Here is a 21,011-nt window from a genome sequence, read left to right as displayed (position 1 = left end):
CATGAACAAGCACAAGCGCTTTCTCCTAGCAAGAGAAAGAGAGGCTAGATGCAATTCAACCTCATGTGATCAAGGCCAGTATCTTCTGAGAGATTTTGCTAATACAGCAGTTGGGTTTATCTTGGGTAGAAGTTTCCAGCACAACCTCTTTGTTTATTCTCCCATATAATACTATCCTTGTGATCCTCCCAGGTTTGTTCAGCTTCACTGTTAATCACTTTGTCCATGTAGTTGCTAAGGCCAAGTTCTCATACAGGCATCAGATGGATAGCTCCCCCTTATTTTTGAAAAAGCATTTCTATACATAAGGCAGAAATGGCTTCTAGAACCTGAAAGATTTCAAATAGCTGTAACTGCTTCATAATCTCTTATTGGTCTGTGAAACTAAAACCAATTAATACTAGTTATTTAATATATAAATAAGCCAGAATGGATGCCTGTAACTCTTAGACTTCTTTATGGGCTGTAAAGCCCCCCCCCGCCCCCCCCACAATAAGTCACTATTAAATTCACTGATGAAATGCTGGAATCCAGTGCTTTTGGCAGTATTTTTTAGAAATAAGAAGTAAAATTATTCTTTCAATGTATTTCCCACAGGTATTTGTTTAGCTCCTCACCCCAATATTAACACAGAGGGCCCTACATTCTGTCCTCTCATGGCCACAATATTCCCTCTGTGGGGCTTAGAAGCTTAGGAAAAAATGCTGCCATAAAGCATGAATACACTACTTTTGAAAAATATTATTGATTATTATTTTAGTCTGTTTCTTTATTTATTTGAATTACATGGATGCCCATTTCACAAGAATGATACTGGGTGACTCACAACTTGAAAAAACATAAAAATAAAGCACTAAAAATAAAAATACATCACAATATGCTCCTCTAGAACAGGGGTTCTCTATTTGTGTTACACAGACCCCTGGGAGCCACAATGTCATCACGGGGTCCACAAAAGCTTGAAGAAATATTACAATTTAAATATTAAGTTTTGGCCACAAAAGGTATCTAGCCCCAGTGCTCAGGGAAAGAGCTAAATTGTTAGGGCCTTGTGGAAGGGCAAGAATGGTTTGAATCTTGAAAGAATGGTGTGCCTTAAGGCAGGTACTGTAACTGAGATAGTTTCCAAAGGAAACCATGATCAACAATATGGAAAGTCCCTGAAAGATTCATGTCCTGAGACCATTTTTGTGAGATAAATTTATATTATATCTATAGATGGAGAGTTGAGATTGACTACTAAATGTTATTAGATTTAGTTAGAATATTTTACAAAGCACAAAAATACACACATTGCTTAATTGGGCAATTCTCCTGTGTGCTGAGGAGAATCCAAGGAATGGGGTTAACTTTTGCATTTCTGCTCCGAGATTGAGTCTGTCAATCTTCTGTGGTCATGCCTTCTTTGCCTGTGATCCCAGTTTTGACTCAATCTTGGCTCAGAGAGACATTTGGAAGATAGCTCCTCAGGAGAATTAGAACAAAAAGACAGAGTTATTCCTTGGATTTTCACTCATCTTCACAGTAAGATCTTTGGCATTGAGTAAGACTTCACAAAGCAGCAAATGGCTCAGCTGGCTCCCCGGTACATCCGTCATAGCTGCCTTCAACCCAGCTGGCTCCCCTGTCCATCCGGCATAGCTGCCTTGATCCAGCTCAAACGGATAGAGCCGAGGTCCCTGTCATCTACCCGCAGACAGTGGGGGGGACTGGAGTCACTGCCCGGTTAACTCCAGGTGCATGCTCCACAGTGGCAAAGCAGGAAAAGCCTCTGCAGCAGGGTTCCTATCTGGAGTGAACCTGTCTTGTCCAGAAGGGCCAAAAACTCAAAATGGCAGATTCCGTGCCATCAAAGGTGCCACAAGTGAGTGGGGTGGACCAGGGTTACCCAGTTCAATCCCAAATCCCCAAGAAAAGCTCCCCAGGGCTGAAATCAGCCATTAAAGGTGTAGCTGCCTGGCTAAGAGCAAAAGCCCTGTCCTCCAAAAAGGCCTCTAAGGCTGAGGAGAAGGGCGCCTGGAGGCATCAAAAGGCCCTGGACAAAGAAGTTGCCAAGGCTGAGAGAGAAGCCAAGCGAAGGAGACGGGAAAATTCCCCCAGGGGAGGATCTATCATTTCCCACTCTTTACAGCCGCTAGATCATTTGACTGATGCAAGACAACAGAATGGACTGAGCTCTCAGGCCTGGTCACCAGATGGCACCAGAGAGCAATCCTCTCAGCTACCATTTACATCAGTCAACAATGAGGCCTTTTTTGCTTCACTGTCAAACCTGCTGCCAGCAGAAAGACATTGGTAGCTACCTTTAAAGAGGATGAATCCTGCTCCGGAGGCCACCTTTACACCCACAGCGGCAGGGCTCCGCACAAGGGACAGCCAGGGGCCTGAAATTTCTGATCAGATGAGACTTCTGATCTCAGAGGCCATAGCATAGGGGATTGCTGCAGGCTTGCAGCAAGGCCATCAGACTGCTTCTGTGGCATCTGACACCCCCCTACATCAAGGCCAACACCTAGTATCCCAGGTTCAAAGAGACTTGGTGGCCTTTCAAGGGCATCACTCACCCACTTCATCCATGCAGAGCAGAGACTTGCTCTCAGGAGATGATGACCAGAAAGAACTGTTCTATCAGAGGATGAGGGGATGGCTCCAGACCTTTGCAGGGCTATTTCACCGGGCCCTCTTCAAATCTCTCCTATATAAGGCCAAACCACAGCTCACATGGGAGCTGACCCAAATGCATTGGAGTCAGCATTGGGCCTAACAGACCCAAGTGAGTTACATTTTTCAGAGCCAATCACGGAGAGTGAGGAAATTCCCTTACCTAAATTATTCCTGGATGTAGTCCAGAGGCAATGATCCCAACCAGGGACATACCCACCCCCAAGTGGGAGTGACAAAAGATTTTATAATGTGGCCCTGGACCTCACTGAGGCACTACAACCACCAATGATAGACAGACCAGTGGCAGCCTTAACATCCTCCTCCATCTTGTCTAACGATACGGAGGATGCCCTGAAGATGGAGGATAGGAAGGCAGAGCTGACCCTCCACAAGGCACAAGTCACATCAAGGCAGCAACAGCTGCCTCCTTTTTCAATAGAACCTCCTTGCTCTGGCTTCTCCAGATGCAAGCGAGAGTCCTGCCTGATGACCTCTGCTTGCACCAGGACATTAACAAAGTGGTAGCAGCAACAGAATTCTCAGCTGATGCCACATTGAATGCTGCCAAGTTCACTTCCAGGGCCATTGCCTCCTTGGTGACAGCCCGCTGCCTGCTGTGGCTTCATCACTGGCAGGTGGATATGAAGTATAAATGGAAGCTAGCCGCTGCTCCCTTTAAGGGCAGCAAGCTGTTTGGAGAGGCCCTGGAGCCCATTCTGGTGGAAACCAAAGACAGGAGAAAGGTCCTGTCCTCTCTATACATGCAAGCTGAATGCCATCCCTTGCCTTATATTCGTAGGCCTTCATTCAGGCCTACAGACACTGGATTTGACTCTCCTCACCTCCAGAGGGCGTACTCCCACAGACAAAACCGCCAACCAGATACAACCGGATTTAGGGATAGGAACAGGCAGCAATTCCAGGCCAAACGGCCATTTTGTGGCACTGGAAGTCATCCCTTTCGCCACTCCAGATGACTGCAAATCCAACCCTCCCATTGGTGGCCACCTAAGTCTATTCCAGTGGTGGGTTGCCCCCAGTTCGGACCAGTTCTATAGAATCGGTAGTACAATCGGCAGATGGCTCTGCCCACTGACTCGGACGTCATCAGAAGTGATCTGCACATGTGCGTAGGCATGATGCAAACAGGTAGTAAAGGTAAGTAGAACCCACCCCTGGTCTATTCGCAGACCAATGGGAGGCAACTATGACAGATACTTGAGTCCTGAACACGGTGAGACTAGGTCTCACCCTCGAATTTCTCTCCACACCCCTGAGATTCTTCATTCGTTGCCCCATCTCAAAATGATCTGTCCCCGTACCCACACACACACAAACACAGCCAGCCGAGGGTTAAGGAAACACTTTGGAATGCACCCAGGTCTTATCTCCCACTTGGCAGCGATAGACACACCGTCTGCCAAATGCCTTTATTTTCACAAACAGACAGATAAGGTACTTAACGTGCAAAAAGTCCAAGCAGAAATAATATTTCTCTCCGCAGTTCCGAACGAGGCTTTAGTGACTATCCAAGGTTTACTTTTGTTCGTCACAAGGATCACTGACCACTACCCTCTATTATATAGTCTCTGGGGTGTGGTCCAGTGACTCAGTTCTAATCCCTAGCACGCCTCCTAAGCTGCTGCAAACGTTTATCACGCCTTCGGAGGCGTGCGTCCAGGAATGATGTTTCTTCGTCACTCTGATCCGAGCCAGCTGTCTCCCTACTGATCTCCTCTCCCTCGGCCGGCACCTGAGACAATGCCAGAGGGGAGGGGCCTGGAGAGGGAGGCCTGGCTGACTCCTCTTCCTCATGCTCGGAGCTTTCTTCCTCCGATGGGACAGGCTCAGAGGGCGGGGCCACAACACAAAAGACAACACAAAGAGAGGCCTCATGGAGGCCACAATTCAATACTTGTTGGACATTCAAGCTATCCAGCCTGTTCCAGAGAACCAACAGGGGCAGGGATACTACTCCATCCTATGTGTAGTCCCAAAGACCTCAGGGGAGGGGGGATGTAGAGGGCAATTCTGGACCTGAAGAGATTAAACAACCACCTGGTTTACAGGAGGTTCAAGATGCAATCCCTCCAGTCCATACTGGAGAGCATCTGAGAAGGCGACTTCCTAACATCCATTGACCTGACAGAGGCATACCTCCACGTGCTTATCCTGCCATCCCAGCGGCAGTTCCTACTGTTCCACTATGTGAGCTGACACTATCAGTACAAGGCCCTACCATTTGGCCTGTCCTCAGTGCCCAGGACTTTCACCAAAATACTGGCAGCACTGTCGGCACATCTCAGGGCGGTTCCTATTCCCGTCCAGTGTTACCTGGACAACATTCTGATATAGTCCTCCTCCCACCTTGGGGCGACGGAGGATCTGCAAGTCACAATCTGGGTCCTCCAGGATCACGGGTTTTCTATCAATTTCACGAAGAGCCACCTGGCTCCTACCAACCGACTGCTACACTTGGGTGTGGTCAATCTCAATCATCCCCTGGGCACGCTTGCACACCAGGACTTTATAGTGGTTTTTCCTGCCCTACCAAAGGTCCGGCAGGAGCAATTCAAAGGCCGGGGTTCAGGTTCCACCAAATGTACTTCAATCCTTCCAGTGCTGGATGTCCCAGGCCATAACTGTTGTGACCTAGGCTTCCTGAGTCATTAAAACACACGAGTAGTCCCAAAAATCTTCTTTTATTGCAACAGCTGTGAATTACGTTCATTCACAGCTGAGTCGCAATTAGTTGCAAAAAGTCCTTAGGGACTTCGGGATAATCACCAACCTTTATCTCCCTTGACACTCTGCCAAAGACCTACTTGGCAAAGCCACATGGATTCCAGAATCAAACAGAGATGCCGACTGGGAACAGAATTAACAACGTTGCTTTCCTGCAAAGTGCCCATGTGCCTTTACTCCTCTTTTAAGCCTTATAGGAGGGGCCAATCATCTCCAGGCCTTACTCCCGAGTCATCCTTTTTGTTTTAACTGTTCGTGCCTTCTGGCAGCTCTGCGCATGCATGCACTAGAAACAGGTTCTTCCTGTTCCCCTGCCTCTTTGCTGTCCGACTCTGGAGGCTCTGGAGTCCACACATCACTCCCAGATGGCCCTGGCCCCATCTCTGCCTCCGATGCAGAGCCCTCATCCAGGCCTTCCTCAGACTCCAGGACTGGCCCATGTTCCTCCCCAGCCTCCTCACTGTCCGACTCCACTGCCAGTTCCGCAGGCTGCTGGTAGACCACAACAATAACCAAGGAGCCCAGATGCCTGACCATCACCACAGACGCCAGCCTCTTTGGCTGGGGCGCCCACCTCCAGTCCCAGATGGCACAAGGGCAGTGGACTCAGGAAGACCTGAGGAACAATATCAACTGGCTGGAGCTCAAGTCAGCCCACTTAGCCTTGGTTCCAGGACACAATCTCTGGCCACCATGTGCTCATCCTGATGGACAATGTGGCCACAAAGGCCCATATCAACCACCAAGGGGTCACCCACTCCAGGTCCTTCATGCAAGAGGCCAAACAATTGGGCCTCTTGCATGAAGATATCTTTTCTCCATCAGAGCGGAGCACATCTCAGGGACAATGAATGTACAGGTGGACTGGCTCAGCAGACCCACAGTCGACCACTCAGAGTGGTGCCTGCATCCAGACCTATTCAGGGAACTGTCAGAAATGTTCACCCCCCCGGGTCCTGGACCTGTTCGCCACCCCGTCAAACAGCCAGCTGCCCAGGTTTTACACCAGGTTTGCAACACTGAGGGCAGAAGGGGTCAATGCACTCTGCAGTCCATAGCATCAAAGGCTACTATATGCCTTTCCTCCTCTTCCCCTCATTCCAGGGGTAATCTGGAAGGTATTGGCGGAGAGGGCAGAGGTCCTGCTCCTGGCTCCCCACTGGCCCAGATGGCCATGGTATGCAGATCTGGTCAGCCTGTCAGTATCCAAGCCCTGGAGGATCCCTCCAGACAGAATCTCCCTCAGTCAGGGGGCCTTAGTCCATCCAGAACTGCAATGGCTCCAACTGACCGTCTGGCATTTGAGCAGAGAGTTCTGAGGCTGGACAATTTCTCCAGCAAAATAATACAGACAGTCCAGGCCTCTAGGAGGCCATCTACTAACAGAATTTATGAAATTATGGCTGGAAAGCCTTTTGTGGCTGGTGCTCCAAAAGTCACATTGATCCTATCTCTGTATCAGTGGCCCAGGTCCTGGAATTCCTTCAGGAAGGGCTGGACAAGGGCCTGTCACCCAATACCATATGCAGGCAGGTGGCAGCTCTGTCCTTAGTGTTATCCTGCGGGGATCTGGAGTCCCTTATTCAACACCCTATTGTGCACAGTTTCATTAGAGGCGCAGCTAATTTAAAGCCTCCGGTGGTACACAGGTACCCCACCTGGGACATGCCCAAAGTCCTACCACCTCTCACCTCTGCGCCCTTCGAGCCATTACGGTCAGCCAGTCTGTGCTTCCTTACCTTCAAGGTAGCCTTCCTCGTGGCCGTCACTTCGGCCAGATGAATATATGAACTGGCGGCCCTCTCTATAGGAGAGGACCTATGCATATTCCATTCAAATAGGGTGGTTCTGCAGTTGGATCCCTCCTCCCTTCCCAAGGTGAATTTCTTGTTCCACAGGGCACAGGAAATCATCTTGCCAGACTTCTGTCCGGGCCTGACCCATGCCCTAGAGAAGAAGTGGCACACCTTGGACGTTAGGAGGGCCTCTGCACCTACATCAAGAGAACTGCCTCCCTTAGGAGGCCATAATCCCTGTTTGTATCTTTCCAGCCCTCTACGTGGGGGTAACAGGGTTACAGCATCGACCATAGGCCGGTGGATATGGACATGCATCGCCAAAGCCTACGAGCTTCAGGCTCTTCCATTACCTAGGCAAGTGATAGCCACCAGAAGCGCAACCATGATGGCTGCATGGCCTACACAGGCTTCTATTGATGAAATCTGTAGAGCAGCAACATGGTCCTCTCCATCCCTGTTTATAAGGCACTACAAACTGGACGCCTTCGCTTTGGCTGAAGCAGCCTTCATCAGGCATATGCTCCAGAAGGTACATACAGCCTCGGAGACTCGGGTGCTGCCCACCCTTAGGACAGCCGGCTTTGGTATGTCCCATTCCTTGGATTCTCCTCAGCACACAAGAGAAGGGGCGTTGGTCTTACCTGATACGCTCTTTCTCTGTGTGCTAAAAGAGAATCCAATCCCACCCTGGCGACCGTTTGGTCCAGAGTCCAGGAGTGGCCAAATCAGAACAGAAATATGACAAGTCAATCGCTACGCCTTCTTTAAAATTACGATCATAGGCAAAGGAGGCATGACCACAGAAGATTGACAGACTCTCAGAGCAGAAAGGCAAGAGTTAACCCCATTCCTTGGATTCTCTCTCAGCACACCGAGAAGGAGCATATCAGGTAAGACCAACACCCGTTCTCAGTGCGGGTTTCTAACCAGAAACTCAGCTTCATTACATTATATACATGCACGTATATTTATATCTTACCCAATCAAACAACCATCTTTCTACAAAGATTTGAGCTGGCAAAAATTAGGTCAACCTATTTGATCCATAAGCAACTCTGTAAGACAGTGGTCTCCAATCTTTCCAGCTTGGCAGCCCAGCGGTGGGGAGAGGGGATGGTTCTGTGCAAGTGATAGGCATGTGCACAAGTGCACACAGCTCCATTTGCAGAAGTGGCAGGTACCTGGTTCTGAGTTGGCTGCAGCCCATGGGTTAGGGACTCCTGCTATAATATACTGTGGGTCCTGCTGAGAAAAAAAGAGACTTGTCCTAACTGCTTAAGGAAGTTTATAGGAGAGCAGGTCAGGATTCCACATGCTGGCTGGGGAATTCTGGAAGTTTGTTTATTTATTTATTTATTTATTTATTTATTTATTTATTTATTTATTTCCTGTATTTATATGCCACCCTTCTCCAGGAGGACTCAGGGCAGCGAACATAAGTTAAAAACATGTACAACAAAATCCCATTTTAATCCAAATTAACTAATAAATAATAAATAATAAAACCCAGAATCAGAGTCAGCCTATTTGCTTGAACAGCCAAGTCTTCAGGTCCTGACGGAAGGAGTGGAGATCAGGAGCCGCCCGGAGCTCGGTAGGCAACTCATTCCAGAGGGTGGGAGCACCCACAGAGAACGCCCTACCCCGGGCGCCGCCAGATGACATTGGTTCACCGTCGGAACCCTGAGGTGAGCAGCCCTATGTGAGCGAACAGGACAGTGGGAGGCAGGCAGGAGAAGGTCCTGCAAATATCCCAGACCTAAGTCATGTAGGGCCTTGTAGGTGAGAACCAGCACCTTGAAGCGGACCCGGAGAACCACTGGTAACCAGTGCAGCTCACGCAGGAGAGGTGTTATATGGGAGTAACGAGGGGCTCCTGTAACAACCCGTGTGGCTGCATTCTGGATCAGCTGGAGTCTCCAGGTGCATCTCAGGGGCAGGCCCATGTAGAGGGAATTGCAGTAATTCAAGCAGGAAGTAACCAGGGCATGAGTGACAGTGCGAAGGTCATCTCAGTCCAGGAAAGGGCGCAACTGGCGCATCAGGTGAACCTGTGCGACGGCCCCCCTGGTCACAGCCGTCAGGTGGTCTTCTAGGGACAGCCGAGCATCCAGGAGGAAACCCAAGTTGAGAGCCCTATCAACAGGAGCAAGTTTTTCCCCACCCATCAAAAGTGATGGGGTCTCTGAAACCCGAGATGCTGGCATCCACAGCCACTCAGTCTTGGAGGGGTTGAGTCTGAGTCTGTTTCTAGATGTATAACTGGGTATCATCAGCATATTGATGATATCTCACCCCGAAGCCACGAATGATCTCACTCAGCGGCTTCATATAGATGTTAAAGAGCAGGGGGGAGAGAACCGACCCCTGAGGCTCCCCACAATTTAGGGGCCTCGGGGTGGACCTCCGCCCCCCCCGCCCATACAAACTGCAAGCGACCTGAGAGGTAGGAGGAGAACCACTGTAAAACAGTGCCTCCCACCCCCAACCCCACAAGTCGCTGCAGTAGGATACCATGGTCGATGGTATCAAAAGCCGCTGAGAGGTCAAGTAGGACCAGGATAGAGGAACAACCACTATCCCGAGCCCGCCAGATATCATTCACCAGAGCGACCAATGCCGTTTCCGTGCTGTGTCCGCATCAGAAGCCCGATTGGTATGGGTCTAGGTATTCCGTTTCCTCCAGGAACTGTGGGAGCTGTTGCGCCACCACAAACTCAACAACCTTCGCAATGAAGCAAAGGTTGGAGACAGGACGATAGTTATTAAGTGAGTTTGGATCCAGGGAAGGCTTTTTGAGGAGAGGTCGAACCACCTTAAGAGAGGCGGGGAAGACTCCCTCCTTCAATGAAGCATTGACAATTGCCTGGATCCAGTCTCTAGTCATCTCCCTGGCAGCCGAAACCAACCAGGAGGGACAAGGATCCAATAAGCAAGTGGAGGAACCAAGTTTACCCATAATCCTGTCCACTTCCTTGACAGAAACAGGGTCAAACTCAACCCAGATATTACTCTCAAGACCTACCCTAGTCTCCCCATTGGATTCTGCCCAGTCAGAGTCCAATCGGATCCGGATCTGAGCGATTTTATCATGCAGAAACTGTACAAAATCCTCAGCTCTGCCCTGTAAAGGGTCTTCCCTCGCTCCCTGTTTTATGTTTTTGTTTTATGTTTTATTAAATTTGTATACCGCCCTACTCCCGAAGGACTCAGGGCGGTGAACAGGCACAAGATAAAATACAGAAATACAAAAGTTAAAAACAATTTAAAATAATTTAAAAAAATAATATTGGCCCACGACAATTAAAATCCCAATAAATTTAAAACAAATTAAAATTTCAATTTAAAATTTAAAATTTAAAAGAAAGGGGAGAAAAATTAGGCCAGGCCGGCTTGCTGGAATAAAAGGGTCTTAAGAGCACGGCGGAAGGTGCGCAGATCCGGGATCCTCCGTATCTCCGGGGGGAGCTCGTTCCAGATAGTGGGTGCCCCCACAGAGAAGGCCCTCCCCCTGGGGGCCGCCAGTTGACACTGCTTGGCTGATGGCACCCGGAGGAGACCCTCTCTATGAGAGCGTACTGGCCGGTGGGAGGCTATTTGTGGTAGTAGGCGGTCTCGTAAATAACCAGGTCCTAAGCCATGGAGCGCTTTAAAGGTGGTAACCAAAACCTTGAAGCGCACACGGAAGACCACCAGGAGCCAGTGCAGCTCGCGCAGGAGAGGTGTTACACGGGAGCGCCATGTTGCTCCCATAACCACCCGCGCGGCCGCACTCTGCGCCAGTTGGAGCCTCCGCGTGCTCCTCAAGGGGAGCCCCATGTAGAGAGCATTACAATAGTCCAGTCGGGAGGTGACGAGGGCATGAGTGACTGTGTGTAGGGAGTCCCGATCCAGAAAGGGATGCAACTGGCGGATCAGGCGAACCTGATGAAAAATCCTCCCGGTCACGGCCGTCAAGTGCTCTTCTAAAGACAGCCGTGAATCCAGGAGGACACCCACGTTGCGAGCCCTCTCCGTGGGGGCCAGCGATTCGCCCCCAATAGTCAGAGATGGGATCAACTGACTATATCGGGACGTCGGAAACCACAGCCACTCGGTCTTGGATGGGTTGAGCCTGAGCCTGTTCCTCCCCATCCAGATCCGCATGGCCTCCAGACACCGGGACATCACTTCAAGGGCATCGTTGGGGTGGTCCGGGGTGGAGATGTACAGCTGGGTGTCATCAGCGTACTGATGGAACTTCACCCCGAAACCACGGATGATCTCGCCCAGCGGCTTCACATAAATGTTGAACAGAAGGGGCGAGAGGACCGACCCCTGTGGCACCCCACATACGAGGGGCCTCGGGGACGACCTCTGCCCCCCTGCCAACACAGACTGCAACCAGTCAGAGAGAAAGGAGGAGAACCACCGTAGAACAGTGCCCCCCACTCCTAACTCTTCCAGCTGGTGTAGCATGATACCATGGTCGATGGTATCAAAAGCCGCTGAGAGATCTAATAGGACCAGGACAGAGGAGCAGCCCCTGTCCCGAGCCCTCCAGAGATCATCAACCAACGTGACCAATGCCATTTCCGTGCTGTACCCAGGCCTGAAGCCCCACTGGAACGGATCCAGATACGTCGCTTCATCCAGGTACTGGGGGAGCTGTCGCGCAACCACACTCTCAACAACCTTCGCCACAAAACAAAGGTTGGAGACCGGACAATAATTAGCCAACACTGCTGGGTCCAGGGAAGGCTTCTTGAGGAGAGGCCTCACCACCGCCTCTTTCAAGGTGGCGGGGAAGTCACCCTCACCCAACGAAGCATTTATAATCCCCTGGAGCCAGCCTCGCGTCACCTCCCGAGAAGCCAGCACTAACCAGGAGGGGCACGGGTCAAATAAACAAGTGGTCGCGTTCAGTCTACCCAGAATCCTGTCCACGTCCTCAGGGGTCACAGGATCAAACTCATCCCAGATAACATTCTCAAGACCTGCCCCAGTCCCTCCCCCTGAGACTACCCAGTCGGAGTCCAAATCTTCCCGGATCTGAGTGATTTTGTCATGCAGATACTGAACAAAATCCTCGGCTCTACCCTCCAAGGGGTCCTCCCGCGCTTCCTGGTGGAGCAGGGAGCGGGTCACCCTAAACAGGGCAGCCGGGCGGTTATCTGATGATGCAATAAGAGCAGCAAAATAGCTACATTTCTCTGCTTTTATCGCCACTAGGTAATTCCTAATATGAGATCTTACCAGTGTCCGGTCCGATTCTGAAAGACTGGCCCTCCAACTACTCTCTTGGCATCTTTTCCGGCGCTTCAACTCCCTTAGCTCCTCAGTAAACCAAGGAGCCAAATGAGATCGGCGCCGGGTCAGAGGCCGCAAAGGCACGACCCGGTCCAGAGCTCCAGCGGCCGCCCTATCCCAGGCGGCCACTAGGTCTCCAGCCAAGGCATGTGCCAGAGCCTCAGGAAATGGCCCAAGCTCCATCTGAAACCTATCAGGTTCCATCAGGCGCCTGGGGCGGAACCATCTTACCGGCTCCGCCTCCCTGCGGTGGGGTGCAGCAGTTCGGAGGTCAAGACGAAGGAGAGAGTGATCTGACCATGACAAGGGCTCGGCAACTATATCCCCTATCTCAAGATCACTCAACCACTGTCCAGAGACAAAAACCAGATCCAGCGTGTTTCCCCCCGTGTGGGTAGGGCCATGAATTAACTGGGTCAGGTCCATGGCTGTCATGGAAGCCATGAACTCCCGAGCCACCTCAGATGCCTCACCGACGGACGGCAAGTTGAAATCCCCCATGACCATAAGCCTAGGGGTCTCAACCGCCACCGTGGCGATGACACTGAGTAGCTCGGGCAGGGCTGCTGCCGAAAACCAAGGAGCGACCTGGGATCTGCATCGGGTCAGAGGCCGCAAAGGTGCAATTTGGTCCAAGGCGTCGGTTCCCAGTATGCCACCAGAGCCTCAGCCGAATCACAGGATTGAGAGGTGGGCAATGTCCCAAGCTCCGTCAAGAACCTCTCTGGGTCCATCAGGTTCCTGGGGCAGAACCATTTTATGGGTCCTGCCTCCCAGCAGCAAGGGTTGGCAGATTGAAAGTCCAGTCTAAGGAGGGAATGGTCGGTCAATGACAGGGGGGCGATGGAAAGTTCCCCCCTACCACGACCATTTATCCACTGCCCAGAGAGAAAAACCAGGTCGAGTGTGTGTCCTCCCCTATGAGTTGGGCCCTGAATAACCTGAGTCAGGTCCATGGCTGTCATGGAGGCCATGAACTCCCGGATTGTCTCAGATGACTCGCCGATTGAAGGCAGATTGAAATCTCCCACAACCAAAAGGTTGGGGAGTTCAAGTGCCACTTCAGTCAAGACATCGAGCAGTGCAGGCAGGGCTGTGGCAACGTAGCTGGGAGATAGGTATGTGACCAACAAGCCCGACTGAACTCCAGGGTCCCACTTCAATAGAAGAGACTCACACCCGCCTATCTGAGGGACAGTGACCTCCTTAGGACTAAGACTTTCTCTAACAACCACCGCCACCCCTCCACCCCTTCTCTGGTGTTGCGGCTGGTGCAGCACACGAAAGCCGGGGGGGGGCATAAATCAGAAAGAGGGATTCCCCCCTCCTGCTCCAACCAGGTCTCCATGATACAGGCCAGGTCCGCACCCTCCTCATCAATAAGATCTCGTATGAGGGGGGCCTTATTCACCACAGACCTGGCATTCACATACACCAGACGGAGACCAGGGTCCCTTGCTCTCGCATCCCCAGGAAAGCAGGGTGAGCAGGAGGCATGGGAGCAAGTCACCACCCGAATGCATCTGGGATGATGCTCCTGATCCCTATTTACATTTCTTCTGCCCCATCCCACCATCACAGGTATAGAATGTCCCACCCCTCTCCCACCCACAAGTTAAAGTCTACATAGTCTTTAACCATAAAGTCTTTAACCACAAGTTAAAGTCTACATAGCTTAATCAGTACTGTATCTTAGTAAAGCCTTTATGATATTTGTTCTATCATACTGATGATAGAAAGCTGTTTTGATGGTAGATAAATTAAAGCAGAACACCACCATACAGCCTCCACAATAGTCCACATAGACATCTAGCTCTGAGTCCAGGAGTTAAATTTAGCTGTTGCTTTATTGTAAGCCTTCTATTTTCAGTTAGAATAGGGATAGGATTTGATCCCTGCTATTTCAGACAACTGCCGAGGACATTTACATTATCAATTTTTGTAATTCTGGGTTCTTAAATGTTCTTTTGGCCCATGTTTCTTGTACTGCCTGTAATAATGTCTCTGGGAAATTATTTTCTATGGGATATTTCTTTAAGGATCATGGTTGTGGAATATAGAAATCAATGTTCTGGAAAACTGCTATGGATGCATTCGTAATTATTTACTTAGGAAAAGAGAGGTAGGTGAAGAAAACAATGTAGAAAATATTCCTGTCTATAGTGAAGTTTGGCCTTCCTCATATGAAGTGATCATCCACTCAGGTTTGTATCAAGCATTAGCTCAGGAGCATGTATTGTCTTAAAAGCCATCCTGCTCAGCTGACTCTTCGCTTGCAATGTCTTAGAATCATGCATATTTATGAAACACAGAGGGTTCACTGGGGATTCAGTGGACTTGAACCTGTGACCTCCTGAAAGACTGAGCCAGGATCTGTCTGTCTGCTTTACGACTAACAAATACTTCATTTAAACATCCAGGCACTGCTATTTTATTTGGTCAGCAAAGAAAAATGAACTAGCATGGCCCAAACTTTGGAAGCTCTTTTGTTAAAGCTGTAGCTTGTACAACACAAAAACTACATTTGCAGAATTGCTGAACAATTGCATCTTTCATTTCCCAGTTTTTTAGACAAAAGGAACTACCCAATCCATTATTTGATCTGTATTGCATTTAACAGCTTGCCTTGTGACATTAATTTTAAGTTGCTCCTTTGAGCTTTGATAACAACTTAGTAAAGCATTTAGAATTTGCTATCAGAAAAATTGTGGGGAATCCCATGTAGCTGATTCTTACAGCTTTGTTATATCCTTGTGTTTAATGTCTGATTTCATGGAGTTTAATTTCCTTAAGAGTTTTTAGTTTTTAAAAAAGTAGAAGATAGTAGTGGACTAATTAGTGACCATTTTAAAGATGGGAACTTACAAGCAAGAGGTTTCACACTTGATAATTGTTTGGTTCAGGTTTGGTATACAACAGTGGTGGGTTGCTACCGGTTCCCTCCGGATCAGGCGAACCAGTAGCGGTGGCAGGAGGCTCCGTCCATCCGCCCGGACATCTCTGTGTATGATCAGAAGCGGCGCGCGTGCCCATGAGCGAACCGGTAGTGAACGAAATTAAAACACACTACTGGTATACAAGCAGTATAAATCTGATCAACTCTCTATGGGCATAAGAGGAAAACAGCTGAAATATTTCAAGGAACAAACAAACAAAATACTCCTAAAATCTGGCCCTTTTTTTTCAAATATTATTTGCAACCTTAGTTGGCAGATCCTATTAGTTGGCTTTTTAAAAATATACAGACTTAATTTCTGGTTAGAATTAGGCATTTTTCATATGTTAAACAAGAAAAACACTGCTTGTATTCCCCAATCTCTTTCTACTGATAAGGAAGATCTACAGGGAAATTATACAGGGACCCGTGTCCCTCCTGGTTGGTGCTGGCTCCAGAGGCTGGCTCCAGAGGATTATTAACGCTTCCTTGAGCGAGGATGTCCTGCCGGCCGCCTTGAAAGAGGCGGTGATGAGGCCCCTCCTGAAGAAGCCCTCTCTAGATCCGGCTGTTTTGGCTAATTATCGTCCAGTCTCCAACCATCATTTTATTGCGAAGGTTGTTGAGAGTGTGGTGGTGCAGCAGCTTCCACAGTACCTGGATGAAGCTGTCTATCTAGATCCGCTCCAGTCCCGTTTCAGGCCTGGGCACAGCACGGAAACGGCATTGGTTGCGTTGATGGATGATCTCTGGAGCGCTCGGGATAGGGGTTGCTCCTCTATCCTGGTCCTGTTAGATCTCTCAGCGGCTTTTGATACCATCGACCATGGTATCATGTTGCGCCGGTTGGAGGGGTTGGGAGTGGGGGGCACCGTTTTGCGGTGGTTCTCCTCCTACCTCTCTGACCGGTTGCAATCTGTGTTGGCAGGGGGGCAGCGGTTGACCCTGAGGCGTCTTGTCTGTGGGGTGCCGCAAGGGTCGGTCCTCTCGCCCCTTCTGTTCAACATTTATGTGAAGCCGCTGGGTGAGATCATCCGTGGCTTTGGGGTGAAGTTCCATCAGTACACTGATGATACTCAGCTATACATCTCCACCCCAGGCCACCCCAATGATGCCCTTGAAGTGATGTCCCGGTGCCTGGAGGCCGTGCGGGCCTGGATGGGGAGAAACAGGCTCCGACTCAACCCTTCCAAGACCAAGTGGCTGTGGCTTCCGGCGTCCCGATATAGCCAGCTGGTGCCATCGCTGGTTATTGGGGGCAAATCATTGGCCCCCACGGAAAGGGTTCGCAACTTGGGCATCTTCCTGGATACACAGGTGTCTTTAGAAGAGCATATGACAGCTGTGGCCAGGGGGGCTTTTTATCAGGTTCGCCTGATACGCCAGTTGTGTCCCTTTCTAGATTGGCACGGTCACTCAAGCACTTGTCACTTCCCATCTGGACTACTGCAATGCTCTCTACATGGGGCTCCCCTTGGGGTGCACCCAGAGGCTCCAGTTGGTCCAGAATGCGGCCGTGCGGGGGATTATGGGAGCGACGGGGCGCTCCCATGTGACACCTCTCCTGCGCGAGCTGCACTGGCTTCCTGTGGTCTTCAGGGTGCGCTTCAAGGTGTTGGTGACCACCTTTAAAGCGCTCCATGGCTTAGGGCCGGAGTATTTACAAGACTGCCTTCTGCCACCAGTCTCCCACCACAGAGGGACTCCTCAGGGTGCTGTCAGCCAGACAATGTCAGATGGCGACTCCCAGGGAGAGAGCCTTCTCTGTGGCGGCACCTGCCCTCTGGAACGACCTGCCCCCAGAGATACGCACGATACCAGACCTCCAGACTTTTCGTCGGGCCCTGAAAACACATCTTTTTCACCTAGCCGGGCTGGCTTGATCCCATCCCTTCAATTTTAATTTGTAATTGGTTTTAACCCAGGTTGTTTTAAATGGATAGCCAAATTATTTAATTATTTTTAAATTGCTTTTAAATTTTATATGTTATGTTTTACCATGGCTGTTTACCTCCCTGAGTCCTGTTGGAGAAGGGCAGTATACAAATTAATTAAATAAATAAATAAATAAATAAATAAATAAATAAATAAATAAATAAATAAATAAATAAATATTTCTGTTTGGTGTTGAACAAATACAAATCGTGATTGTACAGGTATCTCTAGTAGAACACGGGTACAGTTTTAATCCAGATGTTCCCCAACTACGACAGGGATTGAAATATATGTGCATAGAGAATGGTTTGTAAGTTTCAATTTACCTTGCACACATTTGTTTTCTGAATGACTTAAAAAGGACTGTAATCAGCTCTAAAGTAGACTGTAGCAAACTATGAGAAAATGAATAGAATCAATGAAAAGAGAACAGGTATACAAATGGTCATGGTAATCCATAACCTGTTTCCTGTTCTCCCCAAAAGAGTTTATATACAACCCTCCATACCAGGGGTGAAATCTAAAATTTGTTACTACCGGTTCTGTGGGCGTGGCTTGGTGAGGTGGGGTGGGTAATGTGACTGGGTGGGCATGGCCAATTTTTTTTTTTTTACTTTTAAAACCATTTTTTTCTACAACCTCTTCGGCTAACAGATTGTACAAAAATGCTTTCAAAAGGCTCTGACGATCCCAGCTGAGTTCCCTGATCGGCAGAGGCTTTTTTAAAGAGCAGTTTTTTTAAAAAAGGGGTTTTTTCTTTAAAATGCCTTTGACGAGCCACGCAATCATCAGAGGCTTTTTTTTTTTTTTACTTTTAAAAGCATTTTTTCAGCCGAAGTTGTTGAAAAAACGCTTTTAAAAGTAAAAAAAAAAAGCCTCTGATGATTGTGCAGCTCAGCTGGGCATGGGGGGGAGGCGGGGATTTTTGTTACTGGTTCTCCGAACCACCCGCCTCCATCACTACCGGATCGGGCGATCCGGTCCGAACCGGGAGCATTTCACCCCTGCTCCATACACATGTGTATATATTGTGAGAGCCAATTTGGTATAGTGGTTAAGGCATTGGATTAGAACTAGGCGACCATTAGTTCTTGTGCCTTGGACACAAAACCAGTTGGGTAATCTAGGACCAATCCATCTCACTCAGCCCTGCCACCTCTGAAAAAGCTTGCCAAGAAAATTGCAGGGACTTGTCCAGGCAGTCTCCTAGAATCAGACCAAATCACATCACACTCAGGTTGGAAGCACCAAGATGCTTCTGGGTTAAAAGGATTAGCCAGTGACATCACCATTGCTCAGGGCACATTAATGTTAATGTCCCCATTAATGCGCCCACCAAAGTGGTACTGATTTATCTACTCATGTTGCATGCTTTCAAATTTCTGGTTGGCAGGAGCTGGAGTAAATGATTGGAGCTCACCCAGTCACATAGCAGCACTCGGGTCTCAAACACAGGCCTGCAAATTGTCAACCCAGTTCTACCACACCACACTTCTTTATTGGACATGATTGAACAGAAGAAAAACAAAAACATACAGTTATAAGCTGCCCAAAGTCATTTGGGAATCAGTTGGCCTATAAATTAAATAATTTCATAACTGGGCTGGCAGCAGATAAAATAATTTACCTTCATATGATAGATTTTTAGATTGTCTCAGGAGAACAGGCATGAAGCTTTCACAGAAGAGGTCCAATGATGGACACCTTCAGGACTAATCCTTTTTTTTTGCTACATGGAAATCATTTCAGCAACCATTCAGCAACCATTGCACAGAGATAAAACAATGGAATTAGTTCATGGTTGTATGGGGAATAGAAATAATAAAGAGTCTAATCAGTTCCTAAACCTAATAGTTATACCAGTATACACACTGAGACTGCTATATCTAGGCTGCAAAATTCTGGATGATCATTAGATAAAAGAAAGCAAAGAGACAAAGAAAAGTCACACTCTTTACTACTTGAAAGACCAGATAGAAGAGCACCTGCATACTAATATGTATCCATTTCCACGTACATGCAAACTTTTTGCTCCAAGATTCAGCAGAATTTTGTCTGTCCTCTGTCTCAACTGTGCTCTGTTGTCAGAGGTGATATATGTCCACTGTGCTCATACGCATCCTCTGTAACCGCTTTTTGCTACAGAATCTTCTGACTGCTCAGTGAAGCCTTAATCCCTAATGCAGTGATCAATGGATATATGCCTTTACCACATAGATGCTCATTTTTAATCCCTACTCCTTCAATCTCCTTCAATGTCATGTCTTTCCATTTTTCTTTATAGAATTTCAGGTCTGCTATACCTGCTGATTACTTAGTGAACATCTCCCTTAGTTAATTCCATTGATTTTCAAATCTTGCCAGGTTTTTGGGGTCTTCAGATTTCTAAAGTTGCTTAAATAGTATATCTAAATTCCAGCATCTTCCTTCTATAAATTATATAGTTGGGGAATTGCGGGAAGGCAACACTTTACCATTGTTTATTTGGAAAGTTAAGATGAACTGGGCTATTTATTCTTGCCAGGTTAAAAGAATAGCATGTGACTGGAGCAGAGTGGGTAAAGACTGCTTTTTAAATCAGTGGAACAGCAAAAAAGATAAGCATGAAATTAATATCAAACTGCTTATAGCTTGCTTTCCCATCCACCTTCTTTTAACATTGTAAGGAGAGCATTATATCCTTAGATTGCAAGGCCCCTGGCTAGAGATTATGTCACCAACGGTGCATACCTTCACATCACCTGAGTTGGTTTTATAAAGGATTAAATTACAAGGGGCTGCTTCTAGTCAGTAAATTCTTCATCCTCAACCATCCCCTGGTTTTAATCTGTGGGTTTGATTCTTGATTCTAAAGCTGCACATTTTGAAACTGTGTCATAGAGGTTCTGAAGGTGAAAAGCATGGAACTAAAATTATGGAACAAGTAAAAAGATACCTTCAGAGGGAAGGGAATTATGTTTGAGAAATGCAGTCTATTTAACTAAGTTGGTCTTCTGAGGGACTTGAATGCAAATGGAGAAATTCCATTGCGATACAGAGGAAACCAACTTTATTTCCTTCTCCATTTTAATGCTTGTCTCCCAGGCAGCTGGTGATATTTTAATGAAGCTGGAATTGTATAGTCTGTAGCTCTGGATAATGCTAAGCTGCCGAGTCAGAATCAAATTAATAATTCATGAAATTAAAGTGTATAATTAATTCAAACTGTGCAGATGAGGAGAGGACTTGAGCCTTCAGCTTGAAAACAGTTGATGTTATGTAGTGAGAAAGAGAGCAAAAGGGAGACTCTTGAGTGTGTATTAATATCAGGTGCTTCTGCAGTTATGGGTAGACGTTTAAGCTGCTGTAAGCATTTTTTATTGTACTCCCTGATCTTCAACTGCATATCTTTGAGCCTCATTTACTAGCAGTGCTTGCAAGACAGTGGTCTGTGTGAAGTTGTGCAGACTGATACGCTTCCTCTTCTATCTTTTGCCTGGCAATATACTGACAAAAATATGGAGGTCTTAGTTCTCTCTGAGTTTGGTTGTTTGCTTGCAGATGTTTCACTATACAAGTAGGTAATATCATCAGTATGAATGAGTGTAGAGTTTGCTGCCTTTTTATATGTGTACATGCATATAAGCAGGCAGAAAAGCCCACAC

General features: G+C 48.0%; 1 protein-coding gene and 1 pseudogene across 4 annotated transcripts in view; both read left to right on the top strand.

Moving 5' to 3' along the window:
• Window positions 1-21,011, top strand: part of PBX1 (PBX homeobox 1) — a 350,318-nt gene that overhangs the window by 192,826 nt on the left and 136,481 nt on the right. The window lies entirely within an intron of this gene.
• LOC148114752 (uncharacterized) lies at window positions 2,221-6,911 on the top strand (annotated as a pseudogene). Its single transcript, XR_015733515.1, has one exon. The product of XR_015733515.1 is annotated as an uncharacterized LOC148114752 (transcript).

Source organism: Pantherophis guttatus, chromosome 3, assembly GCF_059756535.1.
Source record: "Pantherophis guttatus breed Tessera chromosome 3, ASM5975653v1, whole genome shotgun sequence".
Lineage (NCBI taxonomy): Eukaryota > Metazoa > Chordata > Lepidosauria > Squamata > Colubridae > Pantherophis > Pantherophis guttatus.
The sequence above is the reverse complement of the archived record's forward strand: the minus strand, read 5'-3'. Positions and strand labels throughout refer to the sequence as shown.